The sequence below is a fragment of the Bufo gargarizans genome, chromosome 7, assembly GCF_014858855.1.
Source record: "Bufo gargarizans isolate SCDJY-AF-19 chromosome 7, ASM1485885v1, whole genome shotgun sequence".
Classification (NCBI taxonomy): Eukaryota; Metazoa; Chordata; class Amphibia; order Anura; family Bufonidae; genus Bufo; species Bufo gargarizans.
Window position 1 is genome coordinate 84,584,398 of NC_058086.1, and position 25,763 is coordinate 84,610,160.

The 25,763-nt window shown below is 45.5% G+C and overlaps 1 protein-coding gene and 1 non-coding gene across 6 annotated transcripts in view; one reads left to right on the top strand and one right to left on the bottom strand.

Moving 5' to 3' along the window:
• The first annotated feature begins 871 nt into the window (after positions 1-871).
• LOC122943635 (suppressor of cytokine signaling 1-like) overlaps positions 872-25,763 on the top strand; it is a 192,267-nt gene continuing 167,375 nt past the window's right edge. For 2 of the 5 annotated variants that reach the window (XR_006390882.1, XM_044301525.1), the window contains exon 1: positions 945-1,129. The gene's annotated coding sequence lies outside the window, so the exon portion shown is untranslated. Of the gene's footprint in view, positions 1,130-25,763 lie in introns of all 5 variants that reach the window. The other 3 variants (XM_044301526.1, XM_044301529.1, XM_044301528.1) reach the window with 3 other exon arrangements.
• Positions 19,969-20,051, bottom strand: LOC122944296. Its single transcript, XR_006390973.1, has one exon. It is a non-coding gene; the product is annotated as a small nucleolar RNA SNORD71 (small nucleolar RNA).

Below are 25,763 nucleotides of genomic sequence, written 5' to 3' on the forward strand. Positions count from 1 at the left end.
CTTTGCGCAGGGCTGCCACCTCCGGACCGCACATCTGCGTTAGGCGGTCCGGAGGCGGTTAAATTGCAGTCTACAATAGACTTGCAACGACCAGAGGGCTGCTGTATGCAGATGCGGACCCATTCACTTAAATGGGGTCTGCGATCCGCATCCGATGGTGCAAACCGCAAAAAAGTAGTGCATGCGGTGTGGAGGCACGGACAAAAACCCCACAGAAGCGCTCCGTAGGGCTTCCATGCCTCTGTTCTGCACCGACCTTCCGGACTGCTCACCAATTCAAGTGAAAGAGTCCGTATCTGTGATGCGGGGTGCACACGGCCAGTACCCGTGTATTGCGGACCGGGCTACCGCTGTGTGCATAATTGTGTTTTTTGTTGGAAAAGGTGGCAACCCTAGGTTCTTCTGGGTCCCTATGAATTCAAGTTATGTTCCTGCCTAGTGAAATAAAGCCGTGCTGAACATGTTCATCCTCACAGATGTGTGCTGCAGCGCTACGGTTACCATCCACCCACGTAGACCATAGGCCTCATGTACACAAAACCATGTGCCAATCGCGCCCGTGCTGCGGACTGCAAATTGTGGTCCACAATGCATGGGCATCAACCTTGCGCCCGCCGTCTGCGGACCCATTAACTTGAATGGGCTCCATGATATGGAGGCAGGGACAGAAAACCCACAGAGGCTCTCCCTAGTACTTCTGATCCATGCCTCCGTTCTGCACTGTAGGGTATCTCCCGGGCACACAGCTGGTGCCCCTATACCGCGGACCCGCTGTTTGCACGCTCCTGTGGAGGCCATATAGTACTGGACATAACAAGATTTGGCAATGCAATGCCACCGCTTTGAATCACATAGCTGCCAGCAGGAGGCGCTCTCCTGTCGTCTCCGGTAATTTTTGAGATGATCGGTTTCTCTACCCTCTACTACAGGAATGTGAGAACGGGCGAAGTCTGCGAAGGAGCCGCTGCAGGAGTCGCGGCATTCCCGGCCAGTAAGTGCGGCGGTTCTGCTTGCGTCTTCTGGCGGAGTTTTGTCTGTTGTGAGGTGAGGTTAGTAAGTGGCGGGAGTCCTGCTCACCCCACAACTTCTTCCGTCAGCCGGGCAGCTGGTTCCTGATGTAGCTGAGTGGGTAAGTCCGTCCTCCGGGAGTGGGTAGAACTTTTCCAGTGTGGCCCGGATGAGTGGAGACCTGCCCGGACATTTTGCCGCACGGATATTACTAGCGCCTTTGTTCTAATGCTGTAGTGCCGGGTGGCAGTCCCTGTGATGGACAGGAGGGTCTCTCCACAGGTTTCTTACAAGAAGCACATTTCCTCTCCCCAACCTCTTGAATCCTATGTCCGTACTTATTAACACAAGACAAAATGTCTGGCAAAAACATAAGGAAAATATTTTTAAGACTTTTTCTACTTCCAAAATAATTCTATATATATGTTTTCCCCCAAAGACACCTTCCCCCGTTTGTCCGCTGTTGGCCCCGTTGATTTTGGCGCCTTATATTATAATGAGCAGACTCAGTTATACTAGGCGGAGACTCGCAGTTTCATTGGGGGCGGTTCTCTTCTCCCTGGCTAAGAGCGGTGCGCTCTGATTGGATGCGCTCACAGAGGTGCTCATTCTCCATGGCTAATGGCCCATTCACACATCCGCAAATGGATCCGCATCCTTTCCGCAATATCGGGAACGGGTGCGGACCCATTCATTCTCTATGGGGCCGGAAGAGATGTGCTCTCCACATCTCCAGAGCACGGCCCCGAACTTCCGGGCCGCGGCTCCATAAAAAAATTAAACATGTCCTATTCTTGTCCGCTATTGCGGACAAGAATAGGCAGTTCTATTGAGGGATGCCGACCGGGTGTATTGTGGATCCAGAATACACCACGGACGTGTGAATGGACCATTAGAGCGGTCTGATTAGATGTGCTCACAGCCAGGGAGAAGAGAACCGCCCCCAGCAAAACTGCGAGTCTCCGCCTAGTATAACCGAGTTGGCTCATTTTAATATAAGGCGCCGAAATCAACGGGGCCAACAGCGGACGAATGGGGGGGGGTCTTTGGAAAAAAAAAAGTGCCATGGCATCAGTGGGGGCCGCCCTATAAGGTAGGACCATAATTAGACTAGGGCTAAACTAATGAAAGGTCCTCTGTAAGACACACAGAGGCCGTGCCCCACAGACGGAGCTGGTGTTGATTTCTGGTGACGTTTTTCACCAGTTTCCTGGCCCAGCTAAGATTAAATTTGTTGGTACACGTAGTCCGTAATCCAGCAAATTTGTGTGCAGAAGAAAAAGGGCTTGTGCAAAATTATTTTGACTTTTTGGCACAATTTTGTAGTGCAAAGGGGACAAATTCCCCAATAATAGCTGGGGAGGAGGGACACTATTCATTTCACTGAACTTGTACTTTCACACTTGCGTTGTTGGATTCCGGCATGCAGTTCCATCACCGGAATTGCCTGCCGCATCTGGCAATCTGTATGCAAATGGACAGCATTTGTAGATGGATCCGGATGCAGATCCGTCTCACGAATGCATTGCAATACCAGATCCGTCTCTCCGGTTGTCACCAGGATAAACAGATCCGGTATTTTCACATTTTTAATGGTCTGCAAAACCGGATCCTCTTTTCCGGAACAAAGTTTAACTCAAATGTGAAAATACCTGTAAATTTATCTTACAAGTTGTTGTGGTTAGGGATTAGCGAAAGTCTGTTTTCAAGTTCAGCGAACAAGGTTCGGGTTATCCAAGAATTCTGTTATGGATTCCACTACCACGGACCATAGCGTTTGGTCCGTGGCAGCGGAATCCATAACAGAATTCTTAGATAACCCGAACCTTGTACGCTGAACTTGAAAACAGAAGTTTGCTCATCCCTAGTTGTAGTTAAAATGAATCCAAACCAGTGTGAATACGACCTGGTGCTCCTGGGCCAGGATACATTTCGGCCTTTGGGCCGGCAGCAGTGTGATTAGGACCTGGTGCTCCTGGGCCAGGATACATTTCGGCCTTTGGGCCGGCAGCAGTGTGAATACGACCTGGTGCTCCTGGGGCAGGATACATTTCGGCCTTTGGGCCGGCAGCAGTGTGATTACGACCTGGTGCTCCTGGGCCAGGATACATTTCGGCCTTTGGGCCGGCAGCAGTGTGATTAGGACCTGGTGCTCCTGGGGCAGGATACATTTCGGCCTTTGGGCCGGCAGCAGTGTGAATACGACCTGGTGCTCCTGGGGCAGGATACATTTCGGCCTTTGGGCCGGCAGCAGTGTGATTACGACCTGGTGCTCCTGGGCCAGGATACATTTCGGCCTTTGGGCCGGCAGCAGTATGAATATGACCTGGTGCTCCTGGGGCAGGATACTTTTCGGCCTTTGGGCCGGCAGCAGTGTGATTACGACCTGGTGCTCCTGGGCCAGGATACATTTCGGCCTTTGGGCCGGCAGCAGTTTGAATACGACCTTGTGCTCCTGGGCCAAGATACATTTCGGCCTTTGGGCCGGCAGCAGTGGGAATATGACTTGGTGCTCCTGGGGCGTGATACGTTTCGGCCATTGGGCCGGCAGCTGTGTGAATATGACTTGGTTCTCCTAGGCCGGGATACGTTTCGGCCTTTGGGCCCGGCAGCAGCTGCTGACAGCTGTTTGTGTGCATTTACAGTGGCATTATTTGCTGTGCCGTTTGCTTGGCTTTCTTTGTCGGCCCCATAGACATGTAATGGAGTAACATTGTATAAACTCAGTCGCTGCTTCGTTCATACTCCTCACCGCGGTTATGTGGCGGTAGTGATAATGGGGTTTGTGATTGTACGCTCATTATCTGTCCAGTGGACTGCAGTCATCTTCTTGGCCTTATTCATAGGTCCGTGTCACTTACGATGTCCGTGACGAGATAGAAAAGACCAGGTTGTGAAGAATGCAGGGGAGATCATTGGACCTGAATTTATTTTATCTGAGGTCTGATACAGGGGTCTTGCATAGAAGTTGGATGGAGGTCAGCTCTGAGGTCTGATGGGGGTCTAACATGAAGGTCTGATATGAGGTGTGATGGGGGTCTGGCATGGAGGTGTGATAGAGGTCTGACGGGGGTCTGATATGAGGTCCTGATCTGGGGATCTGATATGGGTGTCTTATCTGAGGATCTGATTTGGGGGTCTTATCTGAGGATCTGTCTGATTTGGGGGTCTTATCTGAGGTTCTGATATTGGAGTCTGATCTGAGGTTCTGATATTGGGGTCTGATCTGAGGTTCTGATATGGGGGTCTGATCTGAGGTTCTGATATGGGGGTCTGATCTGAGGTTCTGATCTGGGGATCTGATCTGGGGATCTGATCTGTGGGTCTGATCTGGGGATCTGATCTGAGGATCTGATATGTGGGTCTGATATGTGGGTCTGATATGTGGGTCTGATATGTGGGTCTGATATGTGGGTCTGATATGTGGGTCTGATATGTGGGTCTGATCTGGGGGTCTGATATAGGGGTCTTATCTGAGATTCTGATATGGGGGTCTGATATGAGGTTCTGATATGGGGGTCTGATATGAGGTTCTGATATGGGGGTCTGATCTGAGGTTCTGATATGAATGAATGCGATTTTCACGCAGCCCCATTCACTTCTATGGGGCCTGCGTTGCGTGAAAAATAGAGCTTGCTGCGATTTTCACGCAACGCACAAGTGATGCATGAAAATCACCGCTCATGTGCACAGCCCCATAGAAATGAATGGGTCCTGATTCAGTGCGGGTGCACCCGCGCGGAAAACTTGCCCGTGTGAAAGGGGCCATAGTCTGATTTCCCTATCAGTATGTGTTTGGAGTGTGGGAGAAAGCCCATGCAAACACGGGGAGAACCTACAAACCTCATGCCGATGTTGTCTTTGATCAGATTCGAACCTAGAACCCCAGGGCTGCAAGGCCATCATGCTGCCCATGTAGTATACTGGCATAATGATGATAAATATGCTGGGGGCGATTGCCCCACTACGCTCCCTTTCCAGTAAGTGCTGAGGGCCGTGTAGAAGTACCATTTATGCCTAAATTTAGGAGCAATGTTTTTGACAGGCACCTGGTTTCAACTCGCATTCCCTGAATGAAATTACTGACCAAACATTGCCGTGCCAGTCCTAAAATCCCCTCCATCGCTGGAGGGTGCGCTTAGTTTATGATCGGGCACAAGCCTCGTCATCCATTAAAGTGTAATTGTTGTTTCAGAGTTTTCTTAGCAAAGCTGTAACTGATCGTCGTTGCTGAGGAGAGTCTGTCTTCTGTCTTCACTTCTACTGAAGACGTCTGTGTGTAAGGCTACTTTCACACGGGCTTTTTGGTTTCCATTTGTAAAATCCGTCATGGGATCTCACAAGCAGTCCAAATCGGATCAGTTTTGCCCTATTGCATTCTGAATGGAAAAGGATCCGCTCAGAATGCATCCTTTTCCCTCCGATCAGTCTTCATTCCGCTCTGGAGGCTGCCTGCAGCGTTTTTTGCTGTCTGCTTGACGAAACTGAGCCAAACGGATCCGTCCTGGCACACAATGTGAGTCAATGGGAACGGATCCGTTTTCTCCGACACAATAGAAAACAGATCCGTCCCCCATTAACTTTCAATGGTTTTCATGACTGATCAGTCATGGTTATAGAAGACATAATACAACCAAATCCATTCATGACGGATGCATGCAGTTGTATTACTGTAACGGAAGCGTTTTTGAAGATCCATGACAGATCTGCAAAAAACGCTAATGTGAAAGTAGCCTCACACACAGACGTCTTCAGCACTCGGTTAGGCTAGGGCTACACGACTACATGTGTCGTGCATCATTTTGTCGCACCAATGTCACACGACAATTTTTATAATGATAGTCAATGGTGTCGCACTGCGACATGCAACTGCGACGCGACAGTAGCAAAAAATTCATCCAAGATAGACACCATAGACTATCATTATAAAAATTGTTATGCGACACATGTTGCAGTGTGGTTGTGCCCTATGTGTTGCGCGACGCGTGTCAACGTGTAGCCCTAGCCTAAGGCCTCATGCACACGACCGTGCCGTTATTTCAGACTGCAAACCGCGGATCCGCAAAAAACGTAAGGCGCCCGTGTTGCCTTCCGCAATTTACGGAACGGGCACCGGCAATATAAATGCCTATTCTTGTCTGCAAATCGCAGACAAGAATAGGACATGTTATATTTTTTTTGCGGGAACACGGAACGGAGCCACGGATGCGGACAGCACACGGAGTGCTGTCTGCATCTTTTGCGACTCCATTGAAATGAATGGGTCCGCATCCGAGCCGCCAAAACGGCGGCTTGGATGCGGACCCAAACATCGGTCGTGTGCATGAGGCCTAAGGCTGAAGACAGACTCTCCTTCGCAGTGCTCAGTTACATACTAAGACTTACACCCATCACTAACATGTTCACTATCCCTGTCCCTGCACTATATTAGGAATACACTGAAAACAGTTACACTTTATGTGCTCATGCACGCAACTGTATGTATTTTACAGTCCGCAAAACACGGCTCCTAACCTGAAAAATTTAGGAGCCAAATTAAATTTTTTGTCGCCAAATTTAAAATCCATATAATATAACTGGGATACTAAGGAACATGGGGTTTTTTAAGCTACAGCCAACTCAGTTTCCCACCTATCTCTAGAACAGGGCCCCCAAAATTAAGAAGAGAGCACCACGCATGTGCGGCAGGAGCTCTCGGGTATTTCCAGAACTCCCATAAAAGTGAATGGACAGTTAACTACGCAAGCATGATCACCTCTTCATTCACCTCTATGGAAGTTCCAGGAAGTTTCGGCACTCCCATAAAAGTCAATACAGGGTAGGCGTGCATACCTGGTGCTCCCTCGTTCACTATCCTATGCCACCAAAGTGCGAGATGGGCCAACCCCTTTAAAAGGGTAATCTGATAATCCACAGGCTAGTTTTATGTTTCTGACCACTGGGACTGCCCCATACCCCAAAATGAATGGAGAGGCTGGTGGAGCATGCGCCTTGATGCTACATTTATTCTCTATGTGACCGCCAGAAATAGCCAAGCACTGTCCTCAGCTATCCCCAGCAGTCCACTAGAGAATGAATGGGGCGGCTGCATTTATTTCAGGGAGCGCCATAGGGTATGGGGCCACTTTTTCATTATTGGAGGGGTTCCCAGACACCTAGCAGTCTATACATGAAGATATCTTCACCGGTTCTTCAATGACCTGGAGCATAACTACCGTGAAAGGAACGGCACAAGTGGGGTGGAGGGGGGTGGGACCAGGCAGTATGTGACTGGCAGGAGCCCCTCTACTAGGCACATTACCCCCATGGCTTCTCTGCAATAAGGTATACAGTAGTTAGTGACGGCAAATCTGTACAGACATGGAGGCTCTCCACACAAGCCCAGGGCAATGTGACTCACTCCCTGAGATAGTGCACATGATGGTACTGAGCTTTCCTCCCTACCTGCTTGTCCAGGACTCTTCCTCCACAAGTCACACTGAGGCAGAGGACTGGCCACTGCTGCAGCCTCAGAGCCTGGTCACACAGATACAAAGAATTAAAGATCCTTCCCCCAGCATGCCATGAAAGTGCCAGGTGAATGCCTTGATATTAGGGATCGACCGATATTGATTTTTTAGGGCCGATACCGATAATTTGTGAGCTTTCAGGCCGATAGCCGATAATTTCTACCGATATTCTGGGAATTTTCATTTTTGAAAAAAAAAAAAAAAATTCCCACAAATCTGCTGAAAATTAATGTTTATTGTTAATGTGTATTTTTAATTTTTTGTAAATCTTTCTTTTTCATTTATATTTAATATTTTGGTGTTTTTATTTTTGTAACTTTTTTTTTTTTTTAACTAACTTTTAGCCCCCCTTAGGGACTAGAACCCTTGTCCTATTCACCCTGATAGAGATCTATCAGGGTGAATAGGAGCTCACACTGTCCCTGCTGCTCTGTGCTTTGTGCACACAGCAGCATGGAGCTTACTATGACAGTCAGGGCTTCAATAGCGTCCTGGCTGCCATGGTAACCGATCGGAGCCCCAGCATTACACCGCTGGGGCTCCGATCGGAGGAGCAGGGGAGGAGGGGATCCTGTGGGGGGGCACACTGCGACTGGGGTGGGGGGGCCCTATGCACCACCACTGCTTAATACTGGGGGGGAGGGGGGGCGCACTGTGCCACCAATGCTTAATACTGGGGGGGCTTGGGGGGGGAGGCACACTGCGCCACCAATGCTTAATACTGGGGGGGGAGGGGGGGCGCACTGCGCCACCAATGTCTAATACTGGGGGGCTTGGGGGGGGAGCTTACTCTCTAATTTATTCATATACAGGAGACGGGAGCTGGCTGCAGGATCACATAGCCGGCTCCCGACCTCTATGACAAGTAGCTGCGATCCGCGGCACCTGAGGAGTTAACTACCGCAGATCGCAGCTACAGCTCATAGAGGCCGGGGGCCGGCTATGTGATACTGCGCAGCCAGCTCCCGCCTCCTGTATATGAATAAATGAGAGATTAAGCTTCATTGGTGGCGCAGTGGCCATAGCTCCTCCCCTCCTCTTGTCCCCTGTCCTTTCATTGGCGGCAGCGGCAGGAGCAGCACAGGGGGAGGAGACACTGCTCCTTCTCCCCTGTGCTGCTGCTGAGGGAACACTGAGAGCGCTGTCAGCAGCGCGATCTGTGTTCCCCATACGCTATCGGAATATCGGCAAAATAAATGCCGATACCGATAGCGTTTAAAATCCTGAATATCGGCCGATAATATCGGTAAATCCGATAATCGGTCGATCCCTACTTGATATACCCTTCAATGAGCCCTGCCATGGTGACTGGGCAGACATATGCTGCCACTACAGCCCTGCTCCCCACCCCCTGCACAGGGCACTGCCCAGGAGAACACTACCTGTACCTGCACCAGCCACCGGCTGCCTTAGGAAGTTTCAGCATGGGATCAGCACTGTGCTCCGTCTAAACCTGCCCACTCCAGGCACTGAGAGCCCAGGAACTGTGACCGCCCCGGTTCCCTCACCTTCACACAAGCACCCTGATAGTGACCGGATACTGCAGCCTATTTGTGCTGTCCATCAAAACACCCGCCAGACAGCCTATCACAATGCAGGAGTGCCAGATTAGCCAATCAGTGAGCAGAATCCAAAGTCTTTCACCTGCATGTGACTGGACACCTGATTGGAGGATGAGGTTTGTTGCTATTCGAGATGGGCTGGCGATGGAGATTCGATGTGTGAAGCTCAATCTTTGATGAAAGAGCAGCGGAAGGTCTAGGCGCAAATGGCGACAAGACTACAAGGTCTTGTCCCCATTTTGCAATTCTAAGTCGCATTGGTGACCATTTTGGTCGCCATCTGGAGCTTTGTATTGCCTCCATTTTTTGGCGGATCAATTGTAACAATGCCTGTCCTTGTCTGCAAAATGGAACGGACATATGGAAATGGAATGCACATAATTTTAGTTTTTTTTGCGGACCCATTGAAATGAATGGTTCCACATATGGATCTGTAAAACAACGGAACAGAAATGGCAAAAAAATAAGTTTGCGTGCATGAGCCCTAAGAGGGAGATTTATCAAAAGTGGAGTAAAGGAAAACTGTCTTAGTTGTCCATAGCAGCCAAGCAGATTTCACCTTTCATTTTTCAGGGCTCCTTTGGATATTAAAAGGTGGAATCTGATTGGTTGTAATGGACAACTAAGACCCCACTTTTGATAAATCTCCCCCTAAGTGCATCCTCTGCAGTTTGTGCGCCTAGAACGTTACGCTCCATTTCCAGAAAGTGGTGAGGGTGGTGAAGAAATAAAATTTGCTCTTTGCGTAAAAGAAAAAAAAAAAGGCAAACTTGTGATTTGTGACTTTTTTGTGCAAATGTTTGGCATGTGGTCATAGTAAATGAGGCCCTGTGTGAATTAGGCTTAGTGTACGTTGTTTAAGTTTGGACCTATTCACTGAGATATGTTTACCCAGAAGACAGGAAGAGAGAAGCTTGTGACTGAATTTCTAAGAAATCCTTTCTTGACTTTAACTGTTACTTCTCATTCCCCTTCACACTGAGAAATCTTATCATCAGAAAGTTACGGATTATTTTAACCCCTTCAGGACCAAGCCATTTTTCACCTTAACCCTTTCATGACCAAGGGTCATTGATGCCCCAGTGTCCAGGTCAAAATTTACAAATCTGACGTCACTTTATGTTGTAATTGCTTTGGAACACTTTTATTTATCCAAGCCATTCTGAGATTGTTTTCTCGTGACATATTGTACTTCATGATAGTAAAAAATTTGAGTCAATATATTTCACCTTTATTTATGAAAAAAATCCCAAATTTACCAAAAATTTTCTAAATTTCAATTTCTCTGCTTCTAAAACAGAAAGTCATACCTAGTAAAATATTTATTACTTAACATTTCCCATAGGTCTAACTTTATGTTGGCATCATTTTGGAAATGTAATTTAATTTTTTTAGGATGTTAGAAGGTTTAGAAGTTTAGAAGCAATTCTTAAAATTTTAAAGAAAATTTCCAGTAGTGATTGCGGCTGGGTCAATGAGGGGAGCAATCTCCATGGTGTATCAGGCCCTATTAGAGGATTTCCTTAAGGGATATCCGTTAATGAGTAGACGTCAGTGGGAAAGAAATCTGGGTGAACTCACGGATGAGCAGTGGACGGAAGTGGTGGAACTTACCCCTACTCTATCCCTTAGTGAGGCGGCTCGTTTATCACATCTGTATTTAATACATAGGGTGTACAAGACCCCAGTATTTTTGCATAAAATAGGCTATAGAGATAGCCCGGCCTGTCCGAAGTGTGGAAGTATGGAGGCTGATCTATTGCACATGCTGTGGACTTGCTCATCACTGACGTCTTATTGGAAAGCAGTACTACACCTGGTGAACAAGGTGTACAGTGCTAATCTTAAGTTGGATCCCAAACTGTGTGTATTAGGCTTGGTACCGGATAATAATTTACAATCTGTTATAACTACTGGTATAGGAAGAATGCTATATCAAGCTAGGAAAACATTGGCAGCAAAGTGGATCCAATCCATACCTCCTGACATATCAGAATATATTGCTAGATTAAATATAGTAATTCGCTTAGAAAGAGGAGTATATCAGAAAAGGAAATGTCTATCCAAATTTGAAGCAATCTGGGGCAGCTGGATCGATAATTCTGGGTGTTGCAGCTCCTGGTTGGCGCTTACAAGGAGTTTTTCTATATAAGGTTAATGCAGCGAGGATGGAGGATACATAGGATATTGGGTGGTAGCAGGTGTGTGGTGTATATACAGATGCTTGTTGGTGAATGGGTTACCTGACATTGAAGTGAGGCTGTATGGGAAGATGGCTGCTGGATTGTGATGTCTTGTGAAATATCGGGGATTGGAACTTGATGGTGGAAGATGGTTTACTGAGGGGTATTGTGGTGCCGACACCCCGGGAATGTTGGAATAACAGAGGTGACTATATATGTGTCCTGCCTTATTGGGAATGGGAGGGGGGTGGGTTATGGGTCTTTTTGTTCATGGAAAATATTAGTATTCGTGCTAGATATGTTTTGATACCTGTGTTTCTTTGACGATTTATGTCATGTCTTTCGTGGATATGCGTAATATAATGTGTATGGTATATATATTTTCTTCTTCGTCCTACAGCAGCACAGAAGGGATATTTCCCGTCCCAGTCACTCTATCATAGGACCGCCCACCTAGAAAAATCTAACAATCAAACAATTAACAATTAACACAATTGACAATACCCTAGGTACTCTATATAACACGCCAAGGCACTGCATCCATTGTGTTTTTTCTAGTCCTTACTCTAGCAGGTGATTGTCTCACCTTGCTGCCCACCTGGAAAGGACTCGAGCCTTGCGTTGTTCAGGCTCCGTCGGTCTGGCTAGTGGTTTCCTAGCCCAGACCTGTTATAGTGTATTGTGGCTGTTGCCTACCGGTGCGTTTGCCTGGTAATACCTGTAGCAGGTCGCCGGTCTGTGTCCAGTGCGTTTGCCTGGCTGACCTGATTCCCGGTGTACAGACGTTTGCAGCCGGGTAAGTATTAGGCTGTCTGCCGGCGATGCCTGGCTCTGGTCTGATGGTGTTACCCTGGGTAAGTTCAGGAAGGGTTAATTACCTTTCTCTATGCGCTGCGGTCTCTGTTTGTTTAGACACGCGCACTCAGTTCCCTTATCTCTAGCCACATTCCTCTCCTGTGCGGCGTCCAGGTCCTGTGACGTCATCACGTTGGGGGCGTGTTTTGGGCGGCAATTTCAAACTCTGGTGCCTATTTAGAGACTCAGAAGCTGTGTGCACATTCCTGCTGTGCGGGGCAGCCGAGTTCTGAGTCTCTGAAGGTATTACCATAGGGTACTGCTGCTCTGTCTGCCTCCCTTATGCTCTATATTTTTGCATCTAATACATTTATTTTTTTCTTAGATGTCGAGCCGGAAGAGCCACAAAAAGACAAAGCACCGTGTTTGTGCAGGTTGTAGATTGCCGCTTCCTGATGATTTACATGATGACATCTGTGATATCTGTGCAGAGAAGTTACGCACGCCTGATCCGCAGCCCGCAAGATCTAAGCTATGCATCACTTGTCTACAGCCTTTATCTCCAGAAGCGACATCCAATATCTGTTTGGATTGTACCCCACAGGACCCGTTAGCAGAAGAAGCAAAAAAATTTTTTTCCTGGTTCAGAGAAAATATGCAGAATTTGGCGTCTACTTCTGGCAGTAAGAAGGAAAGAAGCCATCATCATCATCATCATTCAGATGACATGTCTCAATCATCAGCTATTGTATCTCAATCTGACCTATCCTCGGATTCAGATTCAGGTAGTGAAGAATTTTTTCTTTATTGAAAAAGGATTCAGCAGAAAAACTCATCAGACGCGTAAAGCGTTGTCTGGAAACTAATGATGAAGAAGATTTAGTACAGGATAAGGGTAACCTGTATTACTTCCCTAAGAAGAAATCCAGAGTCCTCCCTGCTCATCCGGTTCTAAAGACCATCATGGAAAGGGAATGGAAAAGACCCGATAAACGCCTGGACTTAGGACCTCGCTTCAAGTCTTTATACAAGTTAGACCCGGCTGCATCAGAGGAATGGGAAGTACCGTCTAAAGTTGATCCAGCCATTGCACGTCTGTCCAAAAGATCTTTTTTTCCATCAGACGATTCTTCTCTATTAAAGGATCCTATGGATCGGAAAGCTGACACTTTCCTAAAGAGATCTCATTGCAACCTGGCTTCTCTACAGAAGGCAGCTATGTCCTCAGTGCCTGTGGCAAGAGCGAACTAACCAGAGACATCCAAGAGGGGGTACCAAGGCATGAACTGCTGGACCAAGTATCGACCCTTAAGACGGCTGCGGAATTCCTTTGTGATTTTCCGCTTGATGTCATAAAGATCTCAGCCAAGAACATGGCCTTAGCGAATTCCACAAGAAGATCGATTTGGTTAAAACCTTGGACGGGTGATGCTTCCTCTAAATCCAACTTTTGCGCTCTCCCATTTGAACCGGGAAAGTTAATAGGATCCCAGTTGGATAAGATCCTGGAAGAAAATAAAAAAGAGAAGGCTTTAGCCTTTCCGCAAACTTTCAGGCCCAAATCTACCAGATTTCGTACGCAGAGAGGAAGATTTTCTTTTCAGGGTCGTAATAGACAGGAGCAAGGGAAGAAGTTTCGCTCCCGCTACCAGGACAAGGGAAAGAAGAAACCCTCTGAAACCCCTGCCTCCAATTCAAAATTCTGACATCAAGCCTGCCCTCACTGTAGGCGCAAGGTTAAGAAACTTTTATATGAAATGGGAGAGTGTCACTTCAGACAGCTGGGTTCGGAATATCATCAAAGACGGTTATTCACTCGAATTCGTTCATCTTCCAAGGGAAAGGTTCCTGTTAAACAACACGGAGGATCCAAGAATCATGCCCCTTCTTCGGGAGTTCCTACAGATGAATGTTCTGGAGAGAGTTCCAGAAGAGGAGGTGTATTCGGGGGTCTATTCAAGAGTGTTTCCCGTTCCAAAACCAGACGGCAGGTGGCGCCTCATCATAGATTTAAGGTTTCTAAACAACCATTTAAAGAAGATAAAATTCAAGATGGACAACATAAGATCTGTCCTGAGCATCCTGCAACCTGGGGAGGTGATGGCATCTATAGATCTAAAAGATGCATACCTTCATATACCTATCCACAAAGAATCGAGGAGATTTCTCAGGGTGGCGGTCAAGACTCTAGGTCGGATTTGGCACTATCAATTCAGGGCTCTTCCCTTCGGGCTATCTCCGGCACCTCGTATCTTTACGAAGGTAGTGGTCGTCCTTATTGCAGCTCTGAGGGTTCAAGGTCTAAGGATAGTGCCATATCTGGACGACTGGTTGCTTATTGCAGCTTCCGAGGAGGTTCTGAGATCGGATCTTCACACTGCTATGAATCTACTTCAGCAAGTTGGGTTCATTGTCAACCAAAAGAAGTCGCAGCTGGTCCCCACTACGAGAATCCAGTTCCTGGGTCTTTTGTTAGACTCAGAAGTAATGAAGGTATTTCTTCCTCCTCTCAAAGTGGCTCAGATCATTCGCAGAATTCAGTCGCTGATCTCTACAACGAAGATATCCATCCGTTCGGCGATGAGTACCCTCGGGTTGTTGACAGCGGCTATAGAGGCGGTGCCATGGGCGAAGGCTCATATGAGAGACCTGCAAAGAGAAATTCTTCACTGTTGGGACAAGAATCCCAAATCACTGACTACTATGATGAAGATATCATATGCAACACGCAGGGGGCTGCTTTGGTGGACAAGAGAAGAAAATCTGGAAAAAGGAAAAGATTTCCGAGTCATTCAAAGAGTAGTGATAACCACAGATGCTTCCCGCAAGGGTTGGGGTGCGCACATGGGAGATCGGTGGATTCAAGGGGAATGGCCTTCAACCACAATGAGGCGATCCTCAAACTTCAGGGAATTGAAAGCCATTCAACTAGCCCTGCAGCATTTCGAACCTCATCTCTACCACAGATCAGTTCTCCTGCAGACGGACAACGCAACGGCGGCATATTATGTGAACAAACAAGGGGGAACGCGTTGTCTCTCTCTTCAGTCCATTTGCGACAAAATAATGTCTTGGGCAGAGCCAGTCCTACACAGCCTAGTGGCAGTTCACATCAAGGGCTCCGAGAATATCAGAGCAGATCGACTCAGTCGACAGAAGGTGTGCCCAGGAGAATGGGAATTGAACCCGAAATATTTCGCCCAGATAGTGGAGAAATGGGGTCGTCCAGAATGGGATCTGTTTTCAACGAGGAAGAACAAGAAAACCCTGAAGTTTTGTTCTCTCAGGAGAACGGACAGACCCGACTGTCTGGATGCCTTCTCTCTGAATTGGAGCCACAAGTTTGTCTACCTGTTTCCTCCCATACCAATGTTACCTCAGATCATACCGAAACTCCTCTCAGAAGCACCGGAAGCAATTCTAATAGCTCCATATTGGCCCCGCAGGGCTTGGTTTTCTGCCGTATCTCAACTTTCGAAAAACGATCACTGGACTTTGCCTCTGTACCCGGATCTTCTTCTACAGGAAGACCTTTACCATCCTCAACTGAACAAGTTGCATTTAACCGTGTGGCACCTGAAAGGGAAAGATTAAAAGAGAAGGGCCTTTCAGATGAGGTCATTTCTACTTTACTGTCCTCCAGAAAGCAGTCCACTATTGCAGTTTACAACAGATTATGGAGAAAGTTTTCTTCCTGGTTGCAGGAAAAAGAGTTACTAGTCTCCACCAACTCCATTTTGCAATTCCTGCAAGAAGGGCACGAAAAAGGCCTAAAGCCTAATACATTAAGAGTCCACATGACAGCCATTAATGCTTGGACAGATGGACAATATGCAGGTGACGCTTTAATAGCTAGATATTTCAGAGCATTGAAAAAGTTGAGGCCTTCTGTGAGACCGCCTATGCCCATCTGGGATTTATCACTGGTTCTAAATAGACTTACAGGTCCTCCCTTTGAACCTATTGCCGAAGTGGATCTTAGCTGGTTATCCTGCAAGATCCTTTTTCTCATTGCCATCACTTGCGCAAAGAGACTAGGGGAATTGCAGGCTTTGTCCTCCAGAGAGCCATATTTGAAAATTTTGCCAAATGGTGTCAGACTAAGAACCATGCCTTCATTTAGACCAAAAGTTGCGTCTTCAACTAACATCAATAGAGAATCTGTTCTTCCTGTATTCTACCCTGACCCTAAGTCAGATGAGGAAATAAGACTCCATACTCTGGACATTCGTAGAGCATTAATTTGCTATCTTGAAAGGCTGAGAGATTTCCGAAAGGAAGAAAATTTGTTCATTTTATTTTCTGGTCCGAGGAAGGGTATGAAAGCTTCAAAAGACACTCTGGGTCGTTGGATTAAAACAACCATCTCGGAGTCCTACATCTTAGATGGTAAAGAACCGCCTCGGCCGTTAAGAGCCCACTCCACGAGGGCAACCTCTACATCTTGGGCTGAAAGACAGCAAGTTGATCTCCTAGACATCTGCAATGCAGCTTCCTGGACTTCATCCTCTACGTTTGTGCATCACTACAGGCTCAGCAATGGACCCGAGAACTCAGCCTTCAGCACAGCAGTTTTGTCAGCAGTAAAACAGAGCTTTCCCCCCCTTTAATTTCTATGTTATATCCCTTCTGTGCTGCTGTAGGACGAAGAAGAAAGTTGGAATTTTACTTACGTAATTATACTTTCTTCGAGTCCGAAGGCAGCACACTAACCCTCCCAATAAATTTTACTTGCATGAGCTGGTCTACGTTATTACACAATGGATGCAGTGCCTTGGCGTGTTATATAGAGTACCTAGGGTATTGTCAATTGTGTTAATTGTTAATTGTTTGATTGTTAGATTTTTCTAGGTGGGCGGTCCTATGATAGAGTGACTGGGACGGGAAATATCCCTTCTGTGCTGCCTTCGGACTCGAAGAAAGTATAATTACGTAAGTAAAATTCCAACTATATGCGATAGATACGGTATAGGTCTGCGACCTGAAAGAACTGTCATGTTGATGTGATAGAACATGTCTAAAAAAAAAAATGTTAATAAAGAAACATCTGATTTAAAAAAAAAAGAAAATTTCCAAAACCCACTTTTTAAGGACCAGTTCAGGTCTAAAGTCACTTTGTGGGGCTTACAAAGTGGAAACCCCCCATAAATGACCCCATTGTAGAAACTACACCCCTCAAGTTAGTCAAAACTGATTTTTACAAACTTTGTTAACCCTTTAGGTGTTCCACAAGAATTAAAGGAAAATGGAGATGAAATTTCTAAATTTCACTTTTTTGGCAAATTTTCCATTTTATTAAAAATTTTTCTTTAACACATTGAGGGTTAACAGCCAAATAAAACTCAATATTTATTACCCTGATTTCCTACGGTTTACAGAAACACCCCACATGTGGTCGTAAACTAATGTAAGGGCGCACGGCAGGGCGCAGAAGGAAAAGAACGCTGTATGGTTTTTGGAAGGCAGATTTTGCTGGACTGGTTTCAGATGCCTTGTCCCATTTAAAGCCCCCCTAATGCACCCATACAGTAGAAACTCCCAAAAAGTGACACTATTTTGGAAACTAGGGGATAAGGTGCCAGTTTTATTGGTACTATTTTGGGGTACATATGATTTCTAATTGCTCTATATTAAGTTATTTTGTTAGGCCAGGTAACCGAAAAATGGCTGTTTTGGCAGCGTTTTTTTTTTTACAAGATTCATCTGACAGGGTAGATCATGTGCTATTTTTATAGAGCAGGTTGTTACGGACGCAATGATATCAAATATGTCTACTTTCTTTGTTTGTTTCAGTTTTACATTATGAAGCATTTTTGAAAAAGAAATTATGTTTTTGTGTGTCCATTTTCTAAACGCCATATGTTTTTTTATATTTCTGCCGATCGTCTTGTGCAGGGGCTCGTTTTTTGCAGAAAGAGTTGAGGTTGGTACCATTTTTGGGTACATAGGATTTTTTGATCATTCATTATTACACTTTATGGGGCAAGGTGACCAAACAATTGGCTGTTTTGGAACAGTTTTTATTTATTTATTTATTTTCACAGTGTTTATCTGAGGGGTTGGGTCATGTGACAGTTTTATAAAGCAGATTGTAACAGGCGTGGCAATACCTAATATGTATACTATTTTTTTATTTATTTGTTTTACACAATAATAGCATTTCTGAAACCCCAAAAATGATGTTTTAGTGTCTCCATAGTCTGAGAGCCATATCTTTTTTTATTTTTTGGGCGATTGTCTTAAATAGGGTATTCATTTTTTGCGGGATGAGGTGACGGTTTGATTGGTACTATTTTGGGGGTCATAAGCCTTTTTGATCGCTTGCTGTTGCACTTTTTGTGATGTAAGGTGACAAAAAAGGCTTTTTGTTTTACATTTTTTTTTTACTGTGTGATTAGTAAAGGTGATTAGGTCATGTGATATTTTTATTGAGCAGGTTAATGAGCAGGTTATTACGGATGCGGCGATACCTAATATGTACACTTTTTATTTATTTATTTATTTATTTATTTCACTTTAAAGGGCTTCTGTCACCCCACTAAAGTGATATTTTTTTTTTGGGCTGGTGAAATTAGTTATATATTGTGTCACTTGTGTCACTTACTTTGATCCAGCAGTTTCTTCAAAAAACGAAGTTTTATCATATGTAAATTCGGTCTCTAACAGCAAGTAGGGCGGCTACTTGCTGCTAGCTGCTGCAGAAATCCGCCCCCTCGTCGTGTTGATTGACAGGGCCAGCCGGGATCTCCTCCTCCGGCCAGCCCTGTCGGCATTTCAAAAATCGCGCGCCTCTGTGGATTCGGCGCAGGCGCTCTGAGATGAGGAGGCTCGTCTCCTCAGAACTCCCTCAGTGCGCCTGCGCCGATGACATCACCGAAATAGAAGACGTCATCGGCGCAGGCGCACTGAGGGAGTGCTGAGGAGACGAGCCTCCTCATCTCAGAGCGCCTGCGCCGAATCCACAGAGGCGCGCGATTTTTGAAATGCCGACAGGGCTGGCCGGAGGAGGAGATCCCGGCTGGCCCTGTCAATCAACACGACGAGAGGGCGGATTTCTGCAGCAGCTAGCAGCAAGTAGCCGCCCTACTTGCTGTTAGAGACCGAATTTACATATGATAAAACTTCGTTTTTTGAAGAAACTGCTGGATCAAAGTAAGTGACACAATTATATTGTGATATATCGCAATATAACTAATTTCACCAGCCCAAAAAAAAAATATCACTTTAGTGGGGTGACAGAAGCCCTTTAACACAATAATAGCATATTTGAAATAAAAAAATTATGTTTTAGTGTCTCAATGTTCTAAGAACTATAGTTTTTTTTTTTTTAGCGATTTTCTCATGTAGGGTCTCATTTTTTGCATGATGAGGTGACGGTTTTATTGGTAACATTTTGTTTGATATACACCTTTTTGATCGCTTGCTGTTGCACTTTTTGTGATGTAAGGTGACAAAAATGGCTTTTTTTACAGTTTTAATTTTTTTATTTTTTTATGGTGCTTATCGGACGGGGTCTATCATGTGACATATTTATAGGGACGGTCGTTATGGACGCGGTGATACCTAATATGTGTATTTTTATTTTAAATTTTTTTATAGGAAAAGGCAATTTATTTTTTTAATTTTACATTTTTATTTATTTTTACTTTTATTATTTTCACTTTTTTATTTAGCAAGTCCCTCTTGGATCTTGAAGATCCAGTGGGGCTGATGGCTGTACTATACGTTGCAATGCTCTTGCATTGCAAAGTATAATACTATAAGATGCCCTGTAGGTGGCAACAGTGGACGCTTTTGCAAAGCGTCCGGTTGCCATGGCAACCATTGGGCGCTGCCATCGCAGTGTGGCAGCCTCGATGGTGGAGTGAGGGAGCCCCCTCCCTCTATTAACCCTATGGATGCCGCGGCATCTATGGGGTTACAGCAGAGTGTCAGCATAGAGCTGACACTCTCTGCTGATGGCGGCTCAGGAATGGAGCCGCCGCCATCACACACAGCAGGGGGGCCAGGGGCAGCGCTGGAAAGGGGGGGGGGTACGGCCACCAACATTGAGGGAGGCTGGGGCAGGAGGAATGTATGGGGCGGGGAGGGGGCGGACCGCACCGCATCAGGGCAGGAGGCAGGAGATGAGCGCAGGAGGCAGGAAATGAGCATAAGCGGCAGGCGGACACAAGGGGGGCTTGGAGGGGCACAGATCGGGGGGCACAAGGAACACTACCTGATTTCAGGCTCTGATCTGCAGAGCGCAAATCAGAGCCAGAAACCAGCATTTTTTCACTGCCACGATCCGATTGGTTAGTCTGCATAGACTAACCAATCAGATCGATTGCCGGCAAGGGGCCACTCTGATTGGTCCCTTGCCGGCATTACTGCACTGTATGCTGTCCATGACAGCAGCAGGACAGGGGCAGAAGCTTTAATCCAAGCGCTTTGCAGCGCTTGGATTAAAGAACTGGCTTGACGTTTATAGATGTGATAGCTGCACGGGGCATGTGCAAATATCACGTATATAAACGGATTGCAGTTGGGAAGGGGTTAAGGACCAGGCCATTTTTGGCAAATCTGACATGTGTCCATTTATGTGGTGATAACTTTAAAACTCTTTTACTTATCCAGGTCATTCTGAGATTGTTTTCTCATCACATATTGTACTTCATGACAGTGGTAAATTTGAGTCAAAATATTTAATTTTTATCTTTAAAAAAATACCAAATTAAATGTTGAAAAATTAGCAAATTTCAATTTATCTACTTTTATAATAGATAGTGATACCTCCAAAAATAGTTATTACCGTATTTTTCGCCGTATAAGACGCACTTTTTCCCCCCCAAAAGTGGGGGGGAAATAGCAGTGCGTCTTATACGGCGAATGTAGCCGATTTTGCTTAGTTTTCAATGATACACCCGCCGCGATGCCGTGCGGCGGGTATATCAGCTGTGAGGGAGGAGGGGCTGGGGGCGGCATCTGCATTTATAATGACAGCAGGGCCCGTGCAGTGACTGTATTCTACTACACGGGCCCCGCTTACTGTACAATCATATCCCTAATACTGTAGTTAATTGTTGTGTGCACTGCATGTAAAAGCATAATGAGCGATGATGATGAGCGCTATTACTTACAATTAGAAGCGCTTGCCGTTCGGAGCAGAGAGGAGGGAGGAGGCAGGCCGGGAGGACGGGCGCTGGCAGTGTGAGTCATACGTCACGCGCCTGCGCCGCCTGCTTCATGAATGAAGCAGGCGGCGTGGGCGCATGACGAATGACTCACACTGCCAGCGCCCGTCCTCCCGGCCTGCCTCCTGCCTCCTCCCTCCTCCCTGCTCCGAACGGCAAGCGCTTCTAATTGTAAGTAATAGCGCTCATCATCATCGCTCATTATGCTTTTACATGCAGTGCACACAACAATTAACTACGGTATTAGGGATATGATTGTACAGTAAGCGGGGCCCGTGTAGTAGAATACAGTCACTGCACGGGCCCCGCTGTCATTATAAATGCAGATGCGACCCCCACCCCCATTATAAAAGCAAATGCGACCCCCACACTTATGGAGGGGATCTGTGGATGACACATAGCATAAGATGCTATATATGTGTCATCCACAGATCCCCCCCATAACTGTCATACACAGATCCTCATAACAGCGCCATCCAGAGAGGATCCCCTATAAGTGTCACCCACAGATCCCCCATAACAGTGCGTCATCCACAGATCCCCATAACAGTGCATCACCCACAGACCACAATTAGTTCAAAATATTTTTTTTCTTATTTTCCTCCCCAAAAACCTAGGTGCGTCTTATACGCCGGTGCGTCTTATACGGCGAAAAATACGGTACTTTACATCCCCCATATGTCTACTTCATGTTTGGATCATTTTGAAAATTACATTTTATTTTTTTGGGACGTTAGAAGGCTTAGAAGTTTCTACAAGAATCTTAAGATTTTTAAGAAAATTTCCAAAGCCCATTTATTTTTAGGACCAGTTCAGATATAAAGTCACTTTGCGAGGCTTACATAATAGAAACCACCCATAAATCACCTCATTTTATAAACTACACCCCTCAAGCTATTAAAAACTGATTTTACAAACTTTGTTAACCCTTTAGGTGCCCCACAAGAATTAAAGGAAAATTGGAATGAAATTTCAATTTATTTTTAGCAATAAAGTGTTAACAGTCAATCAAAAATCTATTACCCTGAATCTGGAGTTTATAAAAACACCCCATATGTGCTCCAAAAATGATGTATGGCTGCACAGCATGCTTCAGAGTGGAAGGAGCACCATATGGCTTTAGGAGAGAGGAATTAGCTGGAATGGTAATTGGGAGCTATGTCGCATGTGAAGACACCCTGAGGTGGCCCTACGGTAGAAACCCCCAAAAAGTGACTCCATTTTGGAAACTACATTCCTCAAGTAATCTATCAAGGTGTATAGTGAGCATTTTGACCTCAAAGGTGTTTCCCAGAATTAGGAAACACTTGGTGAAAATGAAAAATTTCATTTTTTTCACAAACAAGATGGTTTACACCCACATTTTTCACCCACATTTGAGGGAGGCTGGGGGCAGGAGGAATGTATGGGGCGGGGAGGGGGCGGGGGGGCGGACCGCACCGCATCAGGGCAGGAGGCAGGAGATGAGCGCAGGAGGCAGGAAATGAGGGCAGGACCGCATCAGGGCAGGAGGCAGGAGATGAGCGCAGGAGGCAGGAAATGAGCATAAGCGGCAGGCGGACACAAGGGGGGCTTGGAGGGGCACAGATCGGGGGGCACAAGGAACACTACCTGATTTCAGGCTGATCTGCAGAGCGCAAATCAGAGCCAGAAACCAGCATTTTTTCACTGCCACGATCCGATTGGTTAGTCTGCATAGACTAACCAATCAGATCGATTGCCGGCAAGGGGCCACTCTGATTGGTCCCTTGCCGGCATTACTGCACTGTATGCTGTCCGTGACAGCAGCAGGACAGGGGCAGAAGCTTTAATCCAAGCGCTTTGCAGCGCTTGGATTAAAGAACTGGCTTGACGTTTATAGATGTGATAGCTGCACGGGGCATGTGCAAATATCACGTATATAAACGGATTGCAGTTGGGAAGGGGTTAAGGACCAGGCCATTTTTGGCAAATCTGACATGTGTCCATTTACAGTGGCGGAAATAATTATTTGACCCCTCACTGATTTTGTAAGTTTGTCCAATGACAAAGAAATGAAAAGTCTCAGAACAGTATCATTTCAATGGTAGGTTTATTGTAACAGTGGCAGATAGCACATCAAAAGGAAAATCGAAAAAATAACTTTAAATAAAAGATAGCAACTGATTTGCATTTCATTGAGTGAAATAAGTATTTGAACCCCTACCAACCATTAAGAGTTCTGGCTCCCACAGAGTGGTTAGACACTTCTACTCAATTAGTCACCCTCATTAAGGACACCTGTCTTAACTAGTCACCTGTATAAAAGACACCTGTCCACAGAATCAATCAATCAAGCAGACTCCAAACTCTCCAACATGGGAAAGACCAAAGAGCTGTCCAAGGATGTCAGATCCAAAATTGTAGACCTGCACAAGGCTGGAATGGGCTACAAAACCATTAGCAAGAAGCTGGGAGAGAAGGTGACAACTGTTGGTGCGATTGTTCGAAAATGGAAGGAGCACAAAATGACCATCAATCGACCTCGCTCTGGGGCTCCACGCAAGATCTCACCTTGTGGGGTGTCAATGGTTCTGAGAAAGGTGAAAAAGCATCCTAGAACTACACGGGAGGAGTTAGTTAATGACCTCAAATTAGCAGGGACCACAGTCACCAAGAAAACCATTGGAAACACATTACACCGCAATGGATTAAAATCCTGCAGGGCTCGCAAGGTCCCCCTGCTCAGGAAGGCACATGTGCAGGCCCGTCTGAAGTTTGCCAATGAACACCTGAATGATTCAGAGAGTGACTGGGAGAAGGTGCTGTGGTCTGATGAGACCAAAATAGAGCTCTTTGGCATTAACTCAACTCGCTGTGTTTGGAGGAAGAAAAATGCTGCCTATGACCCCCAAAACACCGTCCCCACCGTCAAGCATGGGGGTGGAAACATTTTGCTTTGGGGGTGTTTTTCTGCTAAGGGCACAGGACAACTTATTCGCATAAACGGGAAAATGGACGGAGCCATGTATCGTGAAATCCTGAGCGACAACCTCCTTCCCTCTGCCAGGAAACTGAAAATGGGTCGTGGATGGGTGTTCCAGCACGACAATGACCCAAAACATACAGCAAAGGCAACAAAGGAGTGGCTCAAGAAGAAGCACATTAAGGTCATGGAGTGGCCTAGTCAGTCTCCGGACCTTAATCCAATCGAAAACCTATGGAGGGAGCTCAAGCTCAGAGTTGCACAGAGACAGCCTCGAAACCTTAGGGATTTAGAGATGATCTGCAAAGAGGAGTGGACCAACATTCCTCCTAAAATGTGCGCAAACTTGGTCATCAATTACAAGAAACGTTTGACCTCTGTGCTTGCAAACAAGGGTTTTTCCACCAAGTATTAAGTCTTTTTTTGTTAGAGGGTTCAAATACTTATTTCACTCAATGAAATGCAAATCAGTTGCTATCTTTTATTTAAAGTTATTTTTTCGATTTTCCTTTTGATGTGCTATCTGCCACTGTTACAATAAACCTACCATTGAAATGATACTGTTCTGAGACTTTTCATTTCTTTGTCATTGGACAAACTTACAAAATCAGTGAGGGGTCAAATAATTATTTCCTCCACTGTATGTGGTGATAACTTTAAAACTCTTTTACTTATCCAGGTCATTCTGAGATCGTTTTCTCATCACATATTGTACTTCATGACAGTGGTAAATTTGAGTCAAAATATTTAATTTTTATCTTTAAAAAAATACCAAATTAAATGTTGAAAAATTAGCAAATTTCAATTTATCTACTTTTATAATAGATAGTGATACCTCCAAAAATAGTTATTACTTTACATCCCCCATATGTCTACTTCATGTTTGGATCATTTTGAAAATTACATTTTATTTTTTTTGGGACGTTAGAAGGCTTAGAAGTTTCTACAAGAATCTTAAGATTTTTAAGAAAATTTCCAAAGCCCATTTATTTTTAGGACCAGTTCAGATATAAAGTCACTTTGTGGGGCTTACATAATAGAAACCACCCATAAATCACCTCATTTTATAAACTACACCCCTCAAGCTATTAAAAACTGATTTTACAAACTTTGTTAACCCTTTAGGTGCCCCACAAGAATTAAAGGAAAATTGGAATGAAATTTCAATTTATTTTTAGCAATAAAGTGTTAACAGTCAATCAAAAATCTATTACCCTGAATCTGGAGTTTATAAAAACACCCCATATGTGCTCCAAAAATGATGTATGGCTGCACAGCATGCTTCAGAGTGGAAGGAGCACCATATGGCTTTAGGAGAGAGGAATTAGCTGGAATGGTAATTGGGAGCTATGTCGCATGTGAAGACACCCTGAGGTGGCCCTACGGTAGAAACCCCCAAAAAGTGACTCCATTTTGGAAACTACATTCCTCAAGTAATCTATCAAGGTGTATAGTGAGCATTTTGACCTCAAAGGTGTTTCCTAGAATTAGGAAACACTTGGTGAAAATGAAAAATTTCATTTTTTTCACAAACAAGATGGTTTACACCCACATTTTTCACGTTCCAAAGGGGTAACAAGACAAAGTGC